This window comes from Rhinolophus sinicus, linkage group LG03 (assembly GCF_036562045.2).
Source record: "Rhinolophus sinicus isolate RSC01 linkage group LG03, ASM3656204v1, whole genome shotgun sequence".
Taxonomy (NCBI): domain Eukaryota; kingdom Metazoa; phylum Chordata; class Mammalia; order Chiroptera; family Rhinolophidae; genus Rhinolophus; species Rhinolophus sinicus.
The window spans coordinates 195,781,766-195,799,578 of NC_133753.1; positions in this window are offsets into that span (position 1 = coordinate 195,781,766).

Consider the following 17,813-nt stretch of genomic DNA (forward strand, 5'->3'; position numbering starts at 1 on the left):
AACAGAGCAAATGGAAGAACTGGGAATTCCACCCCTGCCCAGGGTTTCTAGGACCCAGGCTCCTGACCCCTGCTCTCTGCCACGTCCCACACGCCTGTCCCAGGTTCCAGTCTCAGACACAGATGTCTGCTCCCATGGGCGGCCTGCGCTGGTCACTGAGCCATTCCATGCACTCCAAATTCTTTCTGGGTGAAGAGGTAAATGTCCCCAAACCAAAACAAATAGTACTGTCCCGAATTCATATTCCTCCTTGGTGCGTTTTCATTAGGAGTTAAAGACCTAAAGAGGATGGCAAACAAGATGTTTAATTGAAAACCTAAAGCAAAGGGAGTCAACTTTGCAGCTAATTTCTGGGAGAACCAAATGCCGCTCAGATACAGAAAACTCAGACGTCAAATGTGTGCTGTGAGCGAGGTGATGACCAGCAGGGCTTCGTCCTGTGGACTCACATGCACGTGCGGAGAAAAGACTGCATTCAAAGATTAACCATAGTGTGTGTGTTCCCGGGACTCATTCTGGAGGGGCAGGTAAGGTCAGCACACGCTGGACCCAGTCTGCTCAGGCTCAGTAGCTTTGAAGAAATGGACATTTTCCTTATTCGGTAACTCCTGTGTGTTTCTGCACTCCATCCATCATATGTTTTCAGATGCTTCATCTTACTTAACCTAAAGGACGATGCTCAGAGGCAGGTGTGATCGCACTTATTTGTAGAAGAACAAGCAGTGGAGAGAGGTGAGCTGACTCATGCAGGAGCTGGGAGCTAGTGAGGCGATGAGCATTTCCTAATCCAGTTTCCTGAGAGTGTCTCTTACCTAGCCCGAGACACAAGAATATTAGTTCCAGGAGAAATAAAGATTCAAGGAAACTCATTATGAGACAGATAGCAATTACATAGTTTTGCCATGGAACACACACCATCCCGAAAAATAAAAACTGTAAGCAACTGATCAACATATAGTTCATACCAAAGTTGTTGGTAACCCTGCGTCCAACCACAGGAAGCCCCACTGGACATCGTAACAAAAGGGACATTAAAGCTGTCCACTCATGAATGTGCTAATTTTCTGGCCACTTCCTGTTGCATGAGTCACACATTTGGAAACTAGTGGCTGCACGTTCATGCATAATAATATGTGGTGCTTATCCAAAGAAGCAGGAGTTTTGCTTTGCTTTGTAGTTTAAAAGCAATTATGTAGAACGAATGCTTCCCGGAGAAACACTCAATTGTTCCTGAGAAAAACTGTAGATACTTATGCACAGCGCATTTTTGTAATTTTGGTAGCTTCTTGTTCTCCTCTGTCACCAATGCATTCTTTCTTACCCATCAGTCCTTTTAATAGGTCTCTCCATCTTAGTACCCCGTCAGCCCGTGGACTTAAGTACCTATTTTATCTTCGCTGTAATTTCCCTTGTGCGCGTTCTAACGGCTGAAGTTTGGGCTTGTAATGACCCTTTCTCTCTTCTGCGTCAGTATCGCCTCATCCCCATCAGCTAGAAAACCATACTGGGCTCAGTCTGATCTTAAAGAAAAACAAAAGATAAAACATAGAACTCCTGGATTCCGTGTCCCCTTTTCCTCTGTATTTCTTACTTCCCTTTCCCAGCAAACTCCTCAGCTTGCCCTTGGTGGTGTTTTTGACCTTCTGCCCTGTGTTTTCTTCACGTCTCTTGACTTGGCCCTTCTCGTTTAGCCCCGTGGCTCACTCCTTGGATTGTTTTCTTACCAATCCTCACTCCTATGTGCTCTCACCCAACACCTTTGCTTTAAATATCATTACATACTGGTGACTCCCCGAATGACTCCCCTAGCCCCCTTTCCCCCCGAACTCCACAGCCCAAAGTGACTGTTTACCAGCCGTCTCCGTCTGCATGCCTGAGATGTTTTGCTGTGATGTGTCCTAAATGGCTCCAACCACCTCCCACTCCACACCGGTTCTTCTCTCCGGCTTCCTTGCCTCCCCTGGTGGCCAGAGCTCAGCATCAAGACCCTGCAGTTCTACCTCGTTCTCCTTCTCTCGCTCCCCCCCCCTCAATCCATCATGAAGGTTTTCCAGCTGTGGCTTCAAAATAGACACAACCCTGAACATGTCTTGCTCCTCTCAGCACATCTACTCTGACACAACTCACTGGCATCCCTCACTAGGTTACCATGATAACCTCCCAGCTGTCTGCCTGCTCCCACCCATGCTTTCCCATGATACCTTCTTACAACGGCCAAAGTGGCCCCTTAAAGGGTCATCATCCTACTTGCTGCTCTGCTCAGGGTCTCCAATGCCTTCTCACTAACTTCAGAATAAAATTCAAATTCATTGCTATGGTCTACAAGACTTGATATAAGCAGGGCTCTGCCATGGGCCACCAACCTGCTCACCTCACCCTGCTCCTGCCCTGTGTCCACACTAACTTGAAGCACAACAGGTATTCACGTGCTCTTCTTACGTGTCTGGTCCTGTTCTGGGCTCTGGAGACAGGAGCTTAGATTTGAGTGGGGAGACAACCAGACATACCTACACCTAAGGACAGGTGGGAGTGTCTGCTGTGAAGGAAGCAGCAGAAGACAAGGACCCAGGGGGATGGGCGAAGGCAGCTCAGGTAAGAAGGGGCAACAGGTCACAGACCGCCTGGGTACTCTGGGGAGCCCTGAGAAGGTATCGGGGAAGAGCCAACCCATCTGGGTCTGTGGACCAGGCAGTTCTCTTCCTGACGGGCAGGTGGCAACAAGGCTGTCCCGTTTGGATTTTGTAAAGCGCCTGGAACTGGGACGAAGTGTCGGTGAGGGAAGAAGACCTTAAGAGAAGGAAATGCTAGGTTACAGCTAGTTTTTCAGGCAACAGGGCAGACACATAAACAGAATGTGACTTCATCCCTTCACCAACGATGCTGTGTTATTTTAGGAAGAGAGTAGTGCACCCTAAATCCACAGAATTCACAATAACTAGGGATGATGTCTCCTCCGAGAGTAGGAATCTTTATTTAAAAAACTGGCAGTTCTGATCATGCAATCTTCACATATTTTTCAGGTATCCTACCAGTTAATAGCTTTTGGAAAAAAAACACACGTATTATTTAGTTCCATCCCTGACTCATGGATTTGATTGCTTATTGTTAATCACGGTCCCATTTCATTCTCAACTGAACGTCAAAAACAAAATAAATAGAATGGCTTTATTTGTTCCTCTTCTGTCTTGCTCCCATGAAATTAAACAATATGTTGGGAGCCAATCTTCTTTCAAAGGAATTCTTCCAAATGAATAATACTTTGGGATATATTTTTCCTTTTAAAATAATTTATTAAACAAACAACCACTCCAAGCTTTATATGTTTTATTTACAGGTGTTTTATTTTTAAAAACATTTTATAATAGCGATTATTAACTTTGATACACAATTATGATTTTTATCCATATCTAGGACATTTTTTATCTGAATTTTAATAGACCTTAAACTTTATTTTTTGTGGTTTAGGGAGAGTAGGTAAAAAAGAAAGGTTTATAAAATGCACAAGTCTGTGATATTAAGTGCATTCACTCAACAATATTACTAACAATTCCTGTGTTCCAATCACTGTTACAAATAGAAATCCCTGCTTACGCAAAGCTTATAATTTTTCCTGCAAAACAATACATTCATTTCTTACACAGAAAGGTAATAGATAGCTTAGACACATAGATAGGTAAATGTATATGTATACGTATGTATGCATGTATAAATGGACGGGTTGGTGGATGGATGGATGAATAAGTAGATAGATAGCCAGCCAGCCAGACAGACAGACACACAGACAGACAGATAGATGATTGGAGATTGACAACGCCAATGTATTCTTTTCACTCTCCACTATTTCCAGCACCCATATATTGATTCCTAACCCAAGGAAGAATTCTGTACATTACGTTGCGATGCACAAGGACATAGGGATTCAATTCACTACGTAATTCAAGGGGCCTGCACAGGTCTACAAAGCTGAATAAAACCCATTGTCCCTCTGGAGGTTTCTGTTGTTCATGATCTGATCACACTGGACAAGTGTGGGAGTGAATGTGAAACAAAGTGGGTCACAGAAGAGCCCCCAGAGAGCTGGGTATGAGTTCAGAGAAGTGCGTGTTGCTGCACCTGACTTTGGTGCCATGGGGCAAATAGAGTGAATGTGGAAATCTCTCTTTCAGCTGTAAGCATTTGTGGTGGGTTGAACAGTGACCCCCAGAACTAAGGTCAACCTGGAACCTCAGAATATGACCTAACTGGAAATAGGTCTTTGCAGACATAAGTTAAGGATCTTGAGATGAGATCATCCTGAATTTAGGGTGGGCCCTAAATCCCATGACGGAGTCCATATAACAGAAGAGGACACACAGAGAGGCCGAGAAGACAGCTGAAGACCGAGCAGAGTTTGGGCTGATGTGTTGCAAGCCCAGAATGTCAAGGATTTCCTGGAACTGCTTGAAAGTTGAAAGAGGCAGGAATGGATTCTCTCCTGGAGCCTTTTCAGGGAGGTTGGCCCTGCTGACACCTTGGCTTCTGGTCCCCAGAACTGCTAGAGGAAAAAAGATCTATTGTCTTAAGCCACCAGTTTGTGTTAATTTGTTATGGCAGCCCTGGGAAAATATTTCAGCATTACAAAAAAGTAAAAGCTTCTCTCTCTCTCTCTCTCTCTGTCTCTCTCTCTGTCTCTCTCTCTCTGATTAAGCATGGATAGATATAATTTGAATAGATCTTGATAATTGAAAGCTGGGAGAAATAGGGTCTGTATTAGTTTCTTGACAATATATATATAAAACCTCTCTATATAACCTTTCTATGTCTCAGAAGTTATATAACCTCGCTACGTCTCAATTTCCTCATCTGTTTCAAAAGAAAAATAATAGTACCCACCTCATAGGATCTGCCTCCAGAGCCACACTCCTAACCAGTGTGCTGTGTCCTGCCCCCTCTGATTGTTTCCAGCAGACCCACGTGGAGGTGGGGATCAGTTTGCCAAAAGAAGAGGGGTGCTGTTCCCAAAAAGAGACAAACAGAACAGTAGCTGTTAACTGAATGCCGTTGATATCAGCTTTTTGATCGATGACATAACCTAAAATGTATATTTAGAATATCTAGACATGGTAATAACATAGATAAATGAGTAATAATTATGTTTGAGAGAACACACATATGCATAATTTATGAGAATACATACATTCTAATTATTTATGGCTTTACAAAATTGTCTACTAAATATAAATTCTTCTTAACGATCTGTCTATGTATTATGTCACAGATATTCAAGTTGCCTAGGTTGAAAGCAGGAGTTTGGGTAAATCCAGGATGGGCTAAAGCTTTTGGTGACCATGGGGCAGTGACCAGAAGCAACAGGAGGTGGTGATGGGAGGTGGGCAAGTGACCTTGCCCTCAGAAGTCAATCCAAAAGAATGCAGGACAAAGTGAGTGTCAAGGGTGGGATTGAAACTGTGATCTAAGGAAAAGATCAGGTTGCCCGGTGTTTTCCGACAGGACGTTGTGTGTTCTTGGCAGGTTTCGTCCTCTCCAGTGGGTCAGTGGGTGAATATGTGGTACCCTCATCTGGCATCAACAAGGCACTCAGGGTTTTGTTTTGTTTTGTTTGTTTCTATTGTTTGAAAGGTAGGAATGATCTGAAATACAAGGAATTGTATATTCCCACCAAAGTGGGAAAAGCTTGGTGTTCCAGTGTCTCCATACTGACCACAGGCGAAAACCTGTTTGGCAGGCAAGTGGCCACATCCGTTTCTGCGGACCAGAAAGTTTGCTGCGAACACCTCTGCTCTTGTTAAAGGAAGCAGAGCTTGAGTCTGCTGCCTGACGGATGCCCATAAATAATACAAAAATCTCTCTTCTGCTTCTTTTTTCTTATCATTTTAAACAGACGTCATGGACTTCCCTAGAATCTGAGCTTCCCTTTGTTTTGTTTTTCTTCTCCCTTTTTAAAAATATGTTTTGATCTTGCTAAATAATTCTGAGCAGTCCCCGACCCAGGTGACCACAGTCCAGAGAGATGCTAGGATTTCCACTGATGTTTATGGTGGATTTCCTTTTAAAGGTTCCACCTCCATCGGTGCAGAGGGTTTGTCTCACCTCGAGTCTGCTCTGGAACAGTTATAAACAATCCGTGTCTTGGCCGTAGACCCTGCACCATTTACTGATGATCTTTGATAGACGTTCAGATGGAGTGAATAGAGGAGTGTGAGTGATGAATGACTCAAGGGCCATCATTCTGAATAAAGGAGAGAGCGAGACCTAACTATGGGGCGAGGAGAGGGTTGAGCTCAACAGCTCTCACTGGCCACGTGCCGGCATTGTCCAAACAAAGCACTGGCCGGGGGCACAGATCAGGGTGCTGGGTGATGCCTACGAGTACTTAGACCAGGGCTAGTGTGAGCCATTTCCCCAGAAACACCCCGCCACATGGATTCCTGAACACAGCCAGGTTCTGTTAGGAATCCAGAATCAGGCGGGATGGGCCCCAAAAGCTGGACACAAAGCCAAAGGCACTCACTGAAGGCTCTTTGTTATATTTGTCGTATATGGTGTTTCTAGAGTACAGAAGTTAAATTGTTCAGACATGGCTCTCTCATTTTCCTTTGTGGTTTCCAGTTCTAGTGTCAGACAGTGTTCTCAATGCCTAAATACCCAAATAGTTATTACTTGTATTTTATTTTAGTGCTAATGTGGTCTAAATATTTATAAGTAAATCTTGAGTTCATATAGATGTAAGGTAAGAGATAGGGGTCTGTGCCCATTTGGATCGCTAGCAAAGAACCAGAGAGGTGGGGCCAGTGAAGACAACCGCACCTGCTGTGGGGGCCCCTAATCAGGAACCACGTGGGAGCCGTTCCCAGCCATGACTCCATTTCAGTGATGGATGGAGCAGAATAATGTGGCGAAGCAATGCCTGGGCCTTTCTCTCTACCTTGTCCTGCATTTGTCAGTGACTCCCTGGCTGGAGCCAAGCTCAAGGCAGAAGTCAAGACGCCTTGATAATGCAGTCCCAGGTTGTCACCCTCAGGGCACAGAGCTGGCCAGAGGAGGGGTCCACGGTGGGGGAGGCGATGCAGAATAAGCACGCTGAGTTCCCCCAATGCTTGTGGACTTGTCCCCCACACCACCTCTGTCCTTTACAATACATTCTAATGTCTACGTAGTGTCTGTCTGTACGTTCCACTAAAATGATCAGAGTTAGACTATCTGATTAAAATTTGAAAAGTGTGAGAATTTGGGTTCTTAAATGAGTTTCTGGAAAACCATTTTAAAGGCTGAAAGAAGGGCTGGTGGAAAATCCTATTGTTCTCAAGATAGCACACTTGTGTCCATTCATTAATTCATCCATTTGTCAACATGCCTTGATTTCTTCCATGTTCAGTTGGCCAGCAAGACAGGTGGCAAGAACACATCTCTGCAGCAGGCACTGCCCCTGCCCGTAGAGCAGGGGTGGGATGTGCTGTGTTCCATGCTATGGGGGTCTCAGTGGGGCACCGGCCAGGGGGGGGCCCGAGGAGGCTCCGGCCTGGGCAGGGAGATCATGGGCACGTTCCTTATCCTGGAAATGTTCACCACCGGGGTGATGGCAAACAAGTGCCATTGGCACCCTGGAGCCACTCACAGCTCTTACGATCTGAGCTCAGACTCCCTCAGCAGATGCGTCTAAGTTACGCTGCTGTGTCTGCATCCAGGGCACTTTCTGGAATGAGGGAGTACAGGTTTCCTGAGGCTGGAGGGGCCAGAGCCGGGCTCTGGAAGGCACTGTGGGAGTGACAGTACTGCTGTGGGATCGCACCCCCAGTCATCACTCGGAAAGAAACACGGGGCAACGTAACAACGGAATGAATGCAAGAGCCAGCGGCCATGTCACTCATACGGATCAATAACCTGAGATTCTATAGCTGAGAACTGATATTATCCTACGCCCTCTTTATGTCATTTTAACATAAATGAGCGCCCACTCATTTTACTTAAAGAACAATCTGTAAATGCAAAATGAATGTTTTGGTAGCATCTAGTTTAGAAATACGCATGTGTGATGTGAGTGGCTTAGAGCAAAAGAGCTGATGAATAAATGAGTGAGAATGAATGAATGCTGCCTTCCATCCCAGCACAGACTAAAATGTAGCAGTCATAACTTTTCCTCCATCTTGCTTTTTCAAAATCATAAAACAGTTATTTATTCAAAATATTTAACTTTTAGTTTTGGCATTAATTGCATTAATCTAAGAAACTGTGTTTGAGTTGGAAAAGATTATTAGAAATATTTTGAAATGTATTCCCCAGAAAGAAGTTTAGGAAATAATTTTAAAAGCTAGCACTTTTGTTGTGTTTGGCGTCATTATTCAACTGATTTTTAGTTAGTGGGTTACATTCATTTGAAAAACAGACAATTCATGCACTAAATAAATTCCATCCTTCTTTCTTGAGGATGCTAAGATTTCGAGAAATGACATTGTACTATTTTTTTTCTGTAGTAACAGGTAGTTTGTCCTGTTCCCAGGATGTTTGCTCAGAGTAGAAGATTCCCTGGGCAAAATTGGAGTCATTCTTCCTGGAAGGGAGGTGCTGGAAGGAATGCACGATGAACACCCCTGACAGGACAATCTTGGTGACAAAACCAGACTCCAAAACCAGTACAGCAAGGGAAACCCTAAACAGGGCTGGGGAAGTAGAAGCGAGAGTGTTCTCTGGGTGCCCATCAATAAGATGCTAGACGAGACCTTTAGAAATTGAATAAATATATTTGTCGGGTTGCCTAACTGATCTCCAGATATAAACAAATGGGTTTTTAAGAAACAGAAAAAAATATCACTGGCGTGACTGGTACAATGTGATTCAGTGCAGACAAGACGAAACCATCACTTAATGTGAAATGCACCAACAGTGATGGGACCCATCAACATTTGTTCAATAGAAGAATAAATCACGACTCTGTCATGTATGACAACCATAGTTATGATGCAAAAGGCAAATTTGATTTGATGGACTGATTAAATTCTTGCTGGTTAAGGATAAGAAATGGTGGAAACCTACCCAGAAGCACCAGCATGAATTAGGTGTCTCCATTGGCGAGAAGGGAAAGTGGGGAGAGCCATCCAATGTTCTGTCATGCAAAAGCACTCTGAGCTCTTGTTCACAGAAAAGCTTCTGAAATGACGTGCTTCCAAGAACGAGGCTGAGCACTGTGCAGAGGGTGCTGAGAAAAACAAAACAGGTGGAGGTGCTGAGCTGCCTCCGGGGCGCTGCCAGTCACAGCAGAGTCCAGCCCAGTCTCCCAGACGCTGCAGGTGCCGGAAGCCAGGGGACGGTATGCAGTGTCCTCAGTTGCAGCCAACTCACAGCCAAATGCCACTCTCGTTGCTGGAGTGAGACCTGGTGAAGCATTACAGACACAACTGGCCCAGTTCAGGGGCAGGGACAGTGGAGGCCTGCAGTGTGACGACAACACCCAGTCCCCAGCAGATGCTTTGTGTTTTTGTCAGAATCAATTGATGTAGCAAGGAACAACTCCCCACAGGCCACCGTGGTCGCTGAGGTTGTTAGCTCGCCTGCATTTTCCAGATGGATTGATTTGACTCACCAGATTGGTCTGGGAGGTTTACACCTCACTCTTGGCTCCAGGAATACAGTAGAGATTTCTTAGCCGTTTCTTAGCCCTCTCCCTCCAGCCGTCTTGCCGAGCTGAACAACAGGACGTAAGGATGCACGGCAATCTCAGGATGTGCATACCTGGCCTGGAGCACACCTGCTGTGAACACAGTGTGTTCATTGTGATAATTCTGTTCTAAAACATCTAATATATTCAGAGCCCAGAGTCCCGGCCAAAGCTATGCATGCATGTCCTACTGGAAAGCCTGTCTTCTCTTTTAAATGTCCAGGAAAAGGGTTGCACATGATTTTCAGAAAGGGTATTTATATGTCATTCATGTTTATAAATTCCTTCCAAGAAAACAAGTGGACACAGAAGCATTTTAATGGACATCTAACCATTTATTGCCTACCATCTCTGGGCTTGTTTTGTGTATATATATGTATATGTACGTACCGTGTTTCCCCGAAAATAGGCTGAGCCAGACAATCAGCTTTAATGCGTCTTTTGGAGCAAAAATTAATATAAGACCCGGTCTTATTTTACTATAATATAAGACTGGGTCTTATATAGTATAATGTAATGTAATGTAATGTAATACCGGCTCTTATATTAATTTTTGATCCAAAAAACGCATTAAAGCTGATTGTCCGGCTAGGTCTTATTTTCAGGGAAACACGGTGTACGTATGTGTGTGTGTGTGTGTGTGTGTGTGTGTGTGTGTGTGTGTGTATATATATATACATATATATATATACTCATTTTTCCTTCTTTTTAAAGCATCCAGTGGATTGAATATGTCCCTCCGCAATTCATATGTTGAAGCCTTAACCCTAACGTTTAGCTCCACCATATTTGGGGAGAGAAACTTTAGGAAGTAATTAAGGTTTAAGGAGGCCCAAATCCAAGAGGACTGGTGGCCTCAGAGGAAGAGGAAGGCAGAGCGGGGTCTGCACACTGGCACAAAGAAGAGGACCCTGTGGGAAGGCGGCAGTCTGCAAGCCAGGAAGAGAGCCCTCCCCGGACACCGACCATGCTGATACCCTCCTCTTGGACTTCCAGCCTCCAGAACGTAAGAAAATGTGTGTCTGCTGGTTGAGTCTCCTGACCTGTGCTGTTTGTTAGAGCAGCCAAGCAGCCTAAGACAAAGCAGGGCCGTTGCTCGCTCTGGGCCAACTCTTCTGAGTCAATCGTAGAGGGTCCCAGGGCACATGGAGCCATTGCTGCTGTAGGAATGTGCATGGCACTACCTCTCACGTGTGCCACGTGAGTGTGACTCTGTCACGTAAGCAGGTTTCCTTTACCTGCTGTGCCAGGGTCCTAGGGCTCCTCCCTGCCTGAGCCTGCCTTTCCCCAATCTGGTTTTCTTAGCCTGTTTTCAAAGGCATTTTCCTAACTGCCCATTGTTGTCTTTTCCTTTTCCGGACACAGTCCTTTCCTATGTGACGTCATTTCCATTTTAAGTGTGCCCCGTGAAGGTGCTTCTGAATACTGTGGGGCTTTGAGTTGACAGCAGTGTAGCTACAGAGTCAAGGAAGGTAGAAAAGCCTCTTTCTTCAAAATGCTCTGAACAAAATGCTCATCAGTCTGCCCCATGAGAACGGTAAAAGCAAAAATGGAATCAAGGGTTATGCCTCCATCTCTACAGCAGATTGAATTGGATTGGAGTGAATTGAATTGAATGAGATGAAAAGAAAACAGTGCCCCAAAGACTTCCTGAGTCTCCATGAAAGAAAACGAATGCAAAACTAGGAACAAAGTAGAAAATACTTGTGGTATATTTTCACAGGAAGGTCTGCATTTATGGATTTGCTTTAAGGGAAAACAAGCCAGGTGAATGGATGCAGGGAAAGCGAGGATGTGAGTGTGTTGGGAGGAGGCCCCTGCTCCCCTGTCCACGGGCAAGATGGCAGCGCATTTCCCAGGCCTTCTCTTCAGATGAACGCCTGAGAAGTGCCCCGGCTGAACACAGGGGAGGGCCTGCGCAGAATCCCGCTGCGAGGACCCAGCAGAAGGCCCTGCCTGGGTGTTCTTTCCAAAAGGAGTAGAACCTTGGCTGTGCAGTATTTGACATGGAACATAATAGAATAGAATAAAATAAAATATAAATCAGCTCTTAAATTATGTGAGGTCTAAAGAAGGTTGTATGGTAGTGATTACAGTTAAGAGCAGTGGGCATTTCTACATGGCAAACGCTGTTCTAAGTCATTTATGTCTACGACCTCATTGGACCCTCATAACCTTGTGAGCTAGGAGCTATTTATCCAGATTTTACAGGTAAGGAAACTGAGGCCCAGAGAAGCAAAGGCATGTGAACCAGACTGCGTGACGAGTAATTGGCAGAGCTGGGGCCCCGGGCCAGAGGGCTCCCGAGCCAGCTCCACACCACATCAGTGCAGCCTGTTTGATGGTGGGCATGGCCGAGGTCCTCTCTGAACCCCAGCGCAGGCTGCCAATAGTGCTTCTTCTCAAGTTCATTCTGATTTCTCTACTCATCCCTTCAGTGGTGGCTTCTAGGAAAAGACTCAGCTGAAATGTGCCCACAGCTCTTTGCTCTTGGTTTCCTTTCTTCTCTTGGTCATGTAGACTCTACCCCCACGAAGACGGTCCTCGGCTGCTTGGAGCATAGTTTGGCCCCCTGCTGCTATGGAGACACCCTCCTCCACTCACCCCATCAAGGAACAGGGGTATGTTTTTGGTGACCCCAAATCAATCTCACACTTGCTGTCCTTAGTCTTTCCAGTGTTGCAGTGGTCCAGCTGAGGACCATACCACCCAAAGCCTGGACTCAGAGATCTCTGTGTGACCACTGGCCCGGCCAGTTGGGTGGTCACCAGGGGCTGCCCAGGGGTTTGGGTCTCCTGAGAGACGACATGCCTTGAAGGAAGGAGGTACAGCAACATGAGGCTCCAGGAGCAGAGCTGCAGCCCCTTAGTGACGAGGACATCTCCGTCCAGCTTGGCTTTCGTCGCTCCAAGAAGCCCCTGGCCTGTTCCCCATGGTCTGGGTCAAAGAGAGTGGGGATTGCTTTGTAAGAGCTCTTTTATTAAACAAACAGCAAGGCCATTATTAGGGTGAGTGAGGGGACCAGGGCTCAAACGTATGGGGCAGCTGACCTGTGTGGTACCACCCTGCGAGTGGGAGGGAGTGAGGGCTTGTCCTCGCTTGTGCCTGGATGACAGTGCTGTGCTGTGGAGGTCCCAGTGCCACATCGGCAGATGCTGGCTTATGAGCAGAAGTGGCTGAGATCTCGGGTTGAGATGTCAGGGGTGAGGACTGTGCCCAGCTCAGGCAGAGGACGCAGTGGCTCAGTGGTGGCCCAGCATGGCCCTGGTGCCGCAATGCAGCTCCCGTACGTACCCTCAGGGACCCAGAGGCCTCGTGGTAGAGGGCTCCGCAGAGATGGGGGTCATGGTGGGGGTCACTGTACTGCGGTTGCCTCCTGCAACACACTTCCGATGCCCACTGGGCCCCCAGACCTAATGGGAGCCAGGGGCATTGGGGCAACTTTCAGGGGCTGAATGTTTTGAGAGCCTGGAGCAAACAGATAGACGTGACCTGCAAGAAATACAGAATGCAAAGTTTCCTTTTTTCCCCTCCTTCAGCAGTGGTAGCGTCAGAGGTTTTTGTGTTTTTCAGGGTGATGGCTGCTCTCTGTAACAGCGTGTTCAGTGCTGGCCACCAACACACACTAATGGGTACAGTGCAGTGAGGCCTCGGGCCTTTTAGGAATGTGGACATCCACCAGTTGTGGAAAGAACACTGGGCTGAAAGGCTGGGGCCTGAACCCCAGCCCTGGAGCTCCAGGAACTGTGAAAACGTCACACAACCTCACCAGCCATGTTAGCTGAAATGCGTGATGAGGCCACTTCCTTCCTGTTTAACATTTCACGGTTTATAATATGCTGTTCTCCTCTGAGATTGGGATCACGGCACAACCAGGAGACACCGCTTTGTGTCCTCAGATGCAAATTAAAAGCGAAGAGGAGACCAAGAGTCCTGGCCAGGCCGGGCGAGCTGACAGATACAGGCGGCATGGTGGCCGGCCCTTGTCCAGCTGGCGTGGGGAGTGGGGGAGAGGTTCACGCGGGGCTGGAAGAAACACATCAGCTGCCCCCTAACACCAGTCCATCAGCCCAAGTGCATAAACCTGGGAGTCTGATGACAGGTACTGAGTGGAGATGGGGCTGGAACCCGACGGTGTGGCAGCTGGGTCACCTGGTGTGCTGGCAATCCCCACCATTTCCAGGGCCTCGCTGTGGACTCAACCTGCAAGTGGAAACAGAAGCGATGTGGAGGCAGGCCTCACTGTCTGGGCTTGCAGTGAATTCCCCTTCCCAGGGAGCCAGGTGCTGTGCTAAATGACATGCCAGCAGGTACTAAGTCATTTATGCGGCACCACAAATGTAAAGGGAAACACGTGAATAAAATAACTCAGCTCAATTGCTTCCCAAGCATGGGTTACTAAATTAACACCTCACACTGGATTTTTATCTAAACCCTTGGTGAAGCTTTCAATTTCCTCATCAACCAACCGAAAACCTCCGCAATCAGTCCATTGCAGGCTGTGCTGGGAGAGGCATACATGGTTCCGCCTACCCGATGTCACACTGGCACCAGAAATCCATCATCTCAGGTTATCACCTGTCTCTTGGGTGTCAGAGCTGACTTGTTCTTTTCTTCGGTGCTGTTTCCCTCTGTGCCACCAACAATGGCTTCCGGCAGCAGCTGGCTGAGCTCATCCGGGGTGACAATGGGAACTGTGGGGATGCCTGTTGGCTGAACCCAGCTGGCCTGTGAGCCGGGCTCACCGGTCCAGTGATGCCCTCCTGCCACCCATAACCACGTTCTCAGTGGTGGTGATGGCAGCCTAGAAGCCCTGCCTCAGAGCTTTCCCAGTGTCCTCTCTTCCCATCCCCCTGCCGGACTGACACCTGAGCCTCCAGCCCCTCTCAGAGGAAGGGAAGCCAGGATGTGCCGCCTCCAGTGATGCACAGTATGTGGGAGCCCAGGCTGCGGCCGGTCACAGAAGGTGCAGAAAAGGAAGGGGTCAGTCCCACCTGTGGTTGCAAAGCCAGGGCCAGGGCCAGGACTGGGAGGCTACAGACAGGCAGTGTGGGGACGGAGTCCCAGAGAGCCGTTTCCAGGCTCTCAACCTCACGTGGAAAGGTGCTGGCTCAGTTAGTAGATGGCCATCAGCTGTAACCGGTTAGCCATTGGCTAATGATATAGCTGCCGTGGGTAAGCTAGCAGGGCAGATTGCAGTTAGCAAGGGGGTTGGTTGGTTGGCAGAGAAGCGGACAGCAGATTGCGGCTAGCAAGTGGGGTTAGCAAGCGTGGGTGGCAGATTGCGGATCGTGTGAATCCTACTTCCTGTGTCTCGCCTGGCCGCCAGTGAGACTGGGGTGCAGGAAGACCCCTTGTTGGGGTACCGGCGGATGTTTGTTTTTGTGTCTCCAACCCAGCCGCCAGCGAGACCATAGTGGTATGACTCCCCTATCTATGGCTCCATGGGTGTTCCTTTTTGGCCTCACCATATACTGCGTTCTGGTGTGGGGAGCAGGACTAGAGACCCTGCATGGCAGGCAGGCAGCCTCAAGGAAGCCTTGCATCAGGTGGCATGACCCCCCAGCAGGGGACATGTCAGGGACAGCCCCTGGTGGCTGGATGATGCTTGCCGAGGGGTGTCAAGAGCTAGGCAGAGCCCCAGGCCCTGGAAGGGCGGGGGGTCTCTTGTGAGCGGCTGCCGTCCTGGGCTTTCCCCGCTGTGAGCCACTCCTCACCAGCGTTAGGTGTTTGGGTCACTGGATGGGCAGCTCTTCCTGGGTAGCCAGGCCCACCCGGCCTTGTTCGTCCTCTCCTTCCAGCCTGCAGGCCTGGGTGTGGCTGCACCCACCTCACCTCTAACATCCAGGGAGCTTGCCTCCTGGTCCATCTGGTCCTGCTCCCCAGCCCGCCAGCAGCACGGCACCTGCCAGGCCCCTATGCGCAGGGACCAGACTGCTGGCACGTTTCCCTGAGAGAGCATTTGTGAGGCCGCCATGTGCACAGTCCTGGGGTGGGGTGGGTTGCAATGAGGAAAAGTGAGTAAGCCTGCTGTTGGGAGAGGAAGCCCACACTCAGTCTTTGGGTGCCCGCTCTGCTGCATAAGAGTGGGCCCTGGGCCTGGGGCACTTCCTCACCAAGGGACAGAGCCCTCGCCTCTGTGCTGGACTTGTCACCTTGTGCAGGAATACCCTTCCCTGTTTCAGACTCAGTGTGGGCTCCTTGGTTCTGCTTCGGCGTGTGCACCATGATACCTGGCCAACTGCACTGCTCTATCTGTCCCCGGTGGGAGGTGGCTGGGTCCCTCTGCCATGCCACTAGAGGGTGCCTGCAAGCCGCTGGCCCTGTGTCAATGGCAGGGTGGCCCACTGGCCCTGAGGTGGCAGTGCTCACTGGGGGAGCTGACCTTGCTCTGTCTGGTCTGTAGGAGTGGAGCATTGTTCCGTCTAGGGCTTGGCTGCCTTGTTTTCCTTGTATTATGACACCAGCACACAGTGGGCAGAAGGGCTGGGAGGTCGGTCCTTGGTGGTGAGCAAACGGATGACGCTTCTCAACAAGCCCCAGAGGTGTGCTGTGCAAGGGGCTGTGCTTGGGGGCCTGGGGTCTGCTTTCACTTCCCAGGGGTGTCCCCACCCCAACACTGAGCATCCCTCCTGCCTGTAAACGCTTCCTGCAGTGCCTGCCCCCCTAAAGCATCTGATCATTTTCCTCATCCCAGCCCCCTCCCACTCTATGTCCCTGCCCCCCCAAGAGTGTGAGGCAGGTTTTGGAGGCAAAACCCATGTACCTGGGGTGGGGTACATTTGTGGGGCGACCAGACTGTGACCTTAGAGCCCACTTTCTCTTTTCCCGATAAAAATCTGCTATCTTTGGCTTTTCTGAGCATATAATTGCAAAACAGGTAAACCGGAGTTTTAATAAACATTGCTTAAAAAGGTAGACCCATTTCAAATGCTGCCGCCCTGAGAAACAATCACTATCGCGAAGGTAACAGTCTGCCCACAGCTCTCTCTGTATAGATCTCTTCTTTCTACATAGGTCTTACAAACGGGGGACCCGAGAGCTTGGTTCAGGGGAGTCCAGTGTGGAAAGAAGAGTGAGCAAACTGGCCCTTGGGCTGGAGTCCAGGTCAACCACCGTCGGTCAGTCCCTCCTGCATCCCTCTGGCTACCGCATCCTCTTTCCCAGAAACACTGAGCAGCCCCTCAGCCTGTCAGCACACAAACCGGGGACCCTGGGCTCCTCCTGAGCTGGGTGCTGGAGAGCAAAAGGCTTGAGAGGGCCTCCTCTGAGGGTTCAGTTGGCGAAGCCCCAGGGTACGCAAGCTCACCTGGGCTCCAAGCAGACCTCGGCCCTCCCCAGTGTCCCTCAGGCGCCAGTGCAGGCCGAGTCACGTCCCACGCGCATCCTGGTTAAGAGACAGTGAGCCTCCTTCTGTGAGGGAGCCTCCGCTAATGGGAAGCCATCGTCCTGGCCCCACCAGCACAGAGGCACCTCCCTCCCTATTGTCTGCCAGAAATATTGGTCCTTATGTTCCAGCTCCTTGAACTGCTGATTCATGGCTGTCCTTAGGGCACCAGTCACGGCCACACCCTGCGGGTTACCCCCCGGGAGGGTGTCCAGACAGCCTTGGGGGTTCATCCTCCATATGTTGAGGCCCGTTATCTTGTAGTGTTGCTCCAGGGCAGTTGTGTCGACATAAATCTAATAAAACCAACTCCCGATAGAGACCACCATCCATAAGGATCAAGTTACGGTTTTGCAATGGTCATGAGTGGGTTTCTGGGAGACAGACTCTGTGATGGGGAAAGATCTGTGGACTTGTCTGCCTGGGCGTGAGGGCAGCAGGACTGGCTAGGGGGAGACGTGGAGCCCATGGGAGCTCCTGCCCTGGGTGGTCCCTCAGGGTTATCACAGACGGGGCTCACTGGGTGGGCCTTAGCACCCTTGCACCAGCCAATATGACCGCTTGCTGCCCTTGGTGGGGTATTCACCTTGGAGAGAGCAGCTGTGCTTTCAGGCCGAGGGCAATTGCAGGTATGTAAGGATGCTAGGGTTGTTATAACAAACCACCCCAGGCTGTAGGGCTTAATAGACATTTACTGTGAGGCTAGAACTCCAAGGTCAAGGTGTTGGCAGGGTGTGAGGAAAGAATCTGGTCCAGGCCCCTCCGCTTGGCTTG